The sequence below is a fragment of the Mastomys coucha genome, unplaced genomic scaffold (assembly GCF_008632895.1).
Source record: "Mastomys coucha isolate ucsf_1 unplaced genomic scaffold, UCSF_Mcou_1 pScaffold7, whole genome shotgun sequence".
Classification (NCBI taxonomy): Eukaryota; Metazoa; Chordata; class Mammalia; order Rodentia; family Muridae; genus Mastomys; species Mastomys coucha.
Window position 1 is genome coordinate 89,952,262 of NW_022196913.1, and position 7,265 is coordinate 89,959,526.

General features: G+C 40.1%; 1 long non-coding RNA gene across 1 annotated transcript in view; it reads right to left on the minus strand.

Moving 5' to 3' along the window:
- Positions 1-5,621, minus strand: part of LOC116082384 — a 10,991-nt gene extending 5,370 nt beyond the window's left edge. Inside the window, exon 1 of the long non-coding RNA XR_004115271.1 lies at positions 5,557-5,621. This is a non-coding gene — a long non-coding RNA (uncharacterized LOC116082384). The remainder of the gene's footprint in view (positions 1-5,556) is intronic.
- Positions 5,622-7,265: the final 1,644 nt, after the last annotated feature.

The following is a 7,265-nucleotide window of genomic DNA, read 5'->3' on the forward strand; positions in this document are numbered from 1 at the left end:
GAAGAAGAAGAAGAAGAAGAAGAAGAAGAAGAAGAAGAAGAAGAAGAAGAAGCAGGAGGAGGAGGAGGGGGAGCAGGAGCAGAAGAAGAAGAAGCAGAAGAAGAAGAAGAAGCAGAAGAAGAAGAAGAAGCAGAAGAAGAAGAAGAAGCAGAAGAAGAAGAAGCAGAAGAAGAAGCAGAAGAAGAAGAAGAAGAAGAAGAAGAAGGAGAAGGAGAAGGAGAAGGAGAAGGAGAAGGAGAAGGAGAAGGAGAAGGAGAAGGAGAAGAAGAAGAAGAAGGAGAAGGAGAAGGAGAAGGAGAAGAAGAAGAAGAAGAAGAAGAAGAAGAAGAAGAAGAAGAAGAAGAAGAAGAAGAAGAAGAAGAAGAAGAAGAAGAAGAAGTCAGGTTGGCAAGCTCATATGTACATGCTCTCATTTTTTCTGGTCAAGACAATACACTGTGTTTTATTAACCTTACCATCACTTATCAAAATCCCAAGGCCCTTTAGAATATTTAAACATTCAGAAAATCTGACTTTCCCAAGTGGTCAACAGCCTAAAGAGATTCAGAAAAATAGATGTTTATGTCTAATGTTTATGGAATCACTTAAGAAAGAATCAGTAAGAATCATGACTGCTTTAGTATTAATGATATTGTGGGCTTCACACTGAGCACTAATATTTGAGTATTAACCACCTATCTGATGCCACATTGAATAATACTACTAGTTCAGTACTAACTACATATTTGGTACAACAGTTCCCTACTCTTGCAATAACCATATTAAATCAGTATTTTATCGGAAGGCTGCGATTGCTCAAAGCCCTTGAGTGTCAGCAAGTGCCTAAATTTTAGCCTGTTTCAGGTGAATTTCAAGCCCCAACCTTTGAACTGACACCTCAGGCATCCTGCTGCATACTTTATTAAGCCTAAGTCTTGACTTCACATTATCCCAAAAACATTACTTGTACTTCTTCTCATTTGAGAATATGAAAGTCCATCTTGATTTACAAGGCTGAAGTCATATTTAATAGATCTGATGATCCAGCTAGGAAATGCAGTCAATGTTTAGTCAGTAACACAGCATATTTGGCTCATGATGATTCAGCAATGTGTGAAAAACATTTTTATGACCAAGGCAACATGATAGTTGTAGCTACTCTGTCAAATCCAGGGTTGCTACTAAGAATCTTACTATTCAAAGGACTCCACTCCTAACAAAATTATCCAGTCCAAATATTCACCATAAGATCAATGTTGGAATACATGGGTGTAGATAACAAAACCCACAGAAGAAAATAATCAACCAATCATTAACTATTTAAATCATGTACAAGTACAAAAGGGAAAAATAGTTCAATTGCAGAAAATGATACAAAAGGGAAAACTTTAGTGTCTAAAGGCCACAACACAAGCTGTGCAGTTGAACAAATGAGCATTAAACTCTAATACCTTTAACTAATTATGTAAATTAGGTCACATCTGTGGTTTTTGTTTTATTTTGTTTTGTTTTGTTGCTGAGTCCTGCTCAGCCATGACAGGGATGGCATGATATGGTTCCCATCCCTAGAACATGGGTCTCCACAAGTATCAATGGATGCTGTGAATATAAGTCTTGTTTGTTTTAAAATATTTTTTTTCCTTTATGTTCCTCCTTTGGAATGTCCTTTCTGCCACGGTGAATGACAGCAAGAGCCCAGGAGGCAAGGGTATGACTAATGTCGTAGCAAAATGGCAGGCTGTGGGAAAGAACTCTGAAAACATGAGTTCAAAACTACATAATTTCTCAACTGTGAAAAATATAAGGATGCAATATGAATTATATGAGGGGCTTTGTAGACCTAGAAAAGCAGAGGCAGCCGCACTGTAAGTCAGCTGGTCAGACAGATACAAAGTCAGGCAGATTCCTGAGTTCCAGGTCAGCCTGGGACAGAGCGAGTTTAAGTCTAGGCCCAGGTGTGATAGGAGAGGTAATTTCAGGGTGGGGTCCAACCCAGTTATCTTATCCTCTGTGCTTAACAAAGGCAGGCAGATCTCTGAAAATGTGTTTGCTCTCTCTTTCTAAGAATCTAGGGGCTGGGGTCAAGGAATGCTGATTCATGGGGCAATCAAAAAGGAACCTGGGGTAATGGCTGAATTGATGTATAAATAAAAGACTGGGCTTTTGATCAGCAAGCAATGAGCTATCTACAGAGTATTTAGAGTACAAAAAGAACACAGAACATAGACCATCAGTTTGTAACCCAAATTTGACTGCCAGTAGTTTGTTTTACTCCTCACTTTCCTGAGAACCTCTCCAAGCTGAGGCTAGTCCTTGGCATTCTTTTATTATTTTGTTGTTGGTTTTTGCTTTTGTTTTGCTTTCTCTGTCTTGTTTTGTTTTGTTTAGCTGATAACAAAAACATTGGCCTTATAGGAATGTGATGGCAACTGATATGACATAGAAATCAGATGGCAATTAAGAAGATATATAAATTGCTTCTACTACCCATGAAATAGTTGCCCTGAGAGAAGGTTTTACTCTCCTATTACTTTCCTAAGGTGCAGGTCATAGTAATATGACTAACATAGCTGCGATAGACTTAGTACGATGTTGATATTTCAACTATGCCAATCACAAGTTACAGACTGGTACCCTAAACTTGCTGTACAAATAAATGGTGACATCTCCAGACAGAACCAGAGTAGAAGCCAACCTCCTGCTCAGCCATTAGTACGCTCTGACTCCTTAGTAGCCTTGGCATCTTTCCCCCTTCAGGCCTAAGTTATAATATTCCTCTTACCCATCATTTTATTTTTAATCAGTTCTCAGCATGTAGGCTTAGCTAGCTTGAAGCTCACTGTGTAGACCAGGCTGGCCATAAATTTATGCCAATCCTTCTACCATTGCCCACAAGTGCTGGGATTATAGATAGGCCTACCAGGTCTAAAGCTTAGCCTTTTTGATTTTATAAGTGGGGTAACACAACTACAATGTTAATGGGCACATGGAGTGCCTAATCACTTCTCAGGCAAGCAATTTCTCCCACCATACTTCACCTAACTCCTCCAGTTCCCAACAGGCCATACTTTCCAAGGTACTTTTCTTTGAACCACGAATCCAACTTCCTTGCATGAGGTCTGCATGCACCATCAGAGAATCACAATGGTGACACTGAAGCTAACCATGGAGAACCACAGAGTTCTCACTTAGATCTAGACCCCGGCCAAACTCAGGCCACAGGATGGAATACAAGCAATTAAGTCTTAAGGTTGAGAAAGAGGTCCCTCCCTGATAGAGAAAAAACAGGTTGAGTGTGTCAGACTTCACTAGGCCGAACAGGCTAGAAATAAATTATTTTTCTTGGGAACCTTAAAATAGTTCCACTTTCCCAAAGAAGGCAAGCTGGGGTGTCTGTGCCTTATTTATGAAAAGCTTCTGAAGCAGTCTGCCTAGGAAAAGCAAACACATTACTTCACTGTCTGGTGCAGCAACCCCACTACTGTTTACCCAAAGAAAATGAAATCAGTATGCTGAAGAGATGCTCACTCTTGCACGATGATCAATATTATCCACTAGAGCCAACTGACATGTCTTTCCACCAATAAACTAAAGAAAACGCAGTGTGTAGAAACACCTGGAAATACTATTCAGCCATAAGAAGAATGAAGTCCTGTCATTTACAGCAGCATGGGTGAGCCTGGGGGAAATTAGTAGAAACAAAGCAACAAAGGAAACCCAGAAACCCCCTATTCTTACTCATTTGCAGTCTTTATAGATGGATATCATTCAAGTAGATAATGAACTAGCAGTTGCCTAGAGATAGGGATGTCAAGATAGAAGATGAAATAGGTAAAGATGGGCCAATGATACAAGATTACTACTAAGAGCAAATTCCAGTGTTGTATCGCATAATAGAATAAGTAGCATAAATGGCAGTGTACCTTTCAAAAGAACAAGAAGTTAGGACTTTGTATGTCCTCCTCACAAAGAGACAGTAAATGCCTGAGGTGGTAGATATACCATATACTCTGTGTTATCATTATGAAAAGGGTACATACCCTGAAATGTTACATTGTACTCTATAAAATCATGCATAATCAGTATGTGTCAATTAAAAGTAAATGATGAGAAAAGATGGCTTTTGGCAAAACAGTGGATAGAGCCCCAGTGCTGTCAGTTGGCCACCTGCATTAGAGATGTCCTGCACCATGGTCCTGCCTCAGATCACGAGCCATCCAGGTGAGCCCTGGACTTTTCATCATATCCAAAGCGTAAATGTATCTCCTTTTCTAAGTTAAGTTAGCCCTACACACACACACACACACACACACACACACACACACACACACACTAGGAGGCAGAGAGGAGGCAACAATCTGATCCTATAGGATGGATCAATGAATGCACTGGACCATAGGGCAGACTTATCCTTTCATATATTTCTCTGAGAATAAAACTCTATACAGCTAGAATATTCCTTAGTGGTGCTTTGCAGGTGAAATAAAATTTAAACTCCATTGTTTGGTGCCTGGTACACTGAAGTGACTTAACAAATTATAGTTTTAGAGTAGGGTGGTAGACACTCATAATCCCAGTTTTGGGGAGACAGAGATTGGTGGGAATCTCTGGGGCTTGCTGGTCAGTCAGACAGTCTATGTGCAAGCTCTAAGCCAATAAAAGATGATGTCTCAAAAAAAAGTGGACAGTACCCAGTAAACAATATGCAAGATGCCCTCTAGCCTGCACAAGCACCTATATATGCGTGTGTGTGTTGGCAACACACACACAGGCACACCTGTATTCATACCTCTAAATAAATAAATTAAATGTGGCTAGATGTCATTATGATGGTTATCATTCAAAATGTGCATATTACTATGCATACCAGATAAAATACATATTGAGTTATGTAATCTTGAACTACTCGTGGTGATACAGTGCCTATTAGAAGTCTCTAGAACCAAAAAAAGGGTCTCTAGAACAGAGGTTCTCAACCTGTGGGTCACAACTACTTTGAGGTCAAACAATCCTTTCACAGGAATCGTGTATTAGATATTTACATTATGATTCATAACAGTAGTAAAATTACAGTTGTGAAGTAGCAACAAAAACAGTTTTATGGTTAGAAGTTACCACAACACGAGGAACTGTATTAAAGCATCAGAGAGGCTAAGAAACACTGCTCTAGAGAAACAGGATACATAAAATGAATGTCTGTTGAAAAGGGCTATATTTCAGCTGCATATGTAGCAGAGGATGGCCTAGTAGGTCATCAGTGGGAGGAGAGGCCCTTGGTCCTATGAAGGCTCTATGCCCCAGTGTAGGAGAATACCAGAGCCTGGAAGTGGGAGAGGGTGGGTTAGTGGGCAGGGGGATGGGGGGGGAGGAATAAGGGCTTTTTTTCAGAGGGGAAAACCGGAAAAGGGGATATCATTTGAAATGTAAATAAAGAAAATATCTAATAAAAAATAAATTAAAAAAAGAAAAAAGCTGTATTACTGTATTAGATTGGCTTGAATGATATGGCCTGGGTAGTCCAACTATGACTGTCTTCACATTGGAGAAACTAAGAGCCTAATTTGCTTCTCAACTTACCAGTCTAGTTTCCTCTTTACTCCCAATCTGGTACTGAAGGCCTGGAGGATTCCTGGAGAGCCACTGCTCTTCAGCAACTGTTGACAGAACAAAGGAGCTGTGCACTAATATCATCAGTGAAGGGTTGGAGGAACAGCTGCAGCCACAACAGGGTAGGTGAGCTTACCAGCAGAAGGCAGGAAGGCAAGAAGCAGAGTATTTTCCCTCTTACACTGTCTTTTTTCTCTGGGCTGCCACCAAAAGGTACTGCCCATATTTATTTAGGGTTGGTTATCTCACTTCAAAATATCCTGATCAAGAAAAGCCCTCACAGATGTTCTGCCACATATCACTTAGTTGATTCCAGGTTCTGTCAAGGTGACCTGAGGGTACCATCACCCAGACAGGATCTTGTTATCAATGACCACTCTTTCCCAGCTGCAGGTACATTCTGTACCATGAAAAAATGTGAACGAACACTGCAGGTTCATATGATGAAGAATGCCATACAGAAAAACACACTGGTGTGCTGGACAATGGCTGCTGCCAAAGAGAAGGGGCACATACTGTAATTGTGTTTCAAGCAGGTTTCCCAGAGAAAACTTCACTGGTGATCAAAGCTGAATAGCAACAAGTCAGGCAAAGAAAGAATTGGAGGGGAGAAGCCTCCAGGCCTAGAAATTGGCAAGCATTAAAAATTCCTGATGTGAAGGTGAATCTGAAATTGAAAGAAAAGAAAGAATAGAAGCAAACGTGCTTTTGGTGGCCAAGCTGGAGAACAGCTAAGATGGTGTCAGAGACCAGACAGGGCCAAATGCAATAGGCACCTGGGGTTATGCCAAGGACCTGAGATTTCATCTCAAGTACAGCAGAAAGCTACAGGGAGTTTTAAGCAGGGAGATAATGGGGTTTGGCTCTAATTTTTAAAATGACTTTTAAAAAACATTATTACGTTTATTTTTGTGTATATGCATGTGCCCTAGCACGCATATGAAAACCAGAAGGCAACCTGCAGAAGTTCATTCTCTCTTTGCACCATGCAGTCACAGGGTTTGAACTCAGGACGTCAGGCCTGGCAGCATTTTGCTAACCATAAAAAAAAAAAAAAATGATGATAATGATTGATGATGATGATAATGATGATGATGTTAGTTTTAGACTTACCATAAAAAAAGCAAAATTCTGTACAAGGAGAACAATTACAAAGGAAGCACGTGACAGGGTAACCCCAGGAGAACCTGAAGCACATGACTCAGTAACCCTAGGAGAACCGACAGCAGCCTAAACAACAAGCAATTCACACTTTCTGTTCCCAGGTTGCTACAATGAAGAACTGAACTTACAGAAATGCAATGAGGACAGTTTCTAGTATCGAATAAATTCTCAAATTATTTTAATTCTCTTCATCTAACTCTGTACACAACCGAGATCTCTATTTCCACCAAAGGCTGTAAAAAAGGCAGACACAACGCATGTGACTGTGGGTGCCAGAAACCTGAATTCTCATGAGTGGAATGTTGATACAGCAACATTATAATAAGTCCAAGCAAACGCCAGTTTGAGGCTGGTACATATTGTCTTCTTATTGCCATTCTGTTAACTCTCCAAAAAACTATTATGCTCGAACATTGTAAATTCGTTTTTTTTAAAGTAGTACAGGGGAACATAATGTGTTTGGAATTCAAAATCTAGGATCACTGCTCTCCCGTAGTCCAAAGAGAAGATTTTAA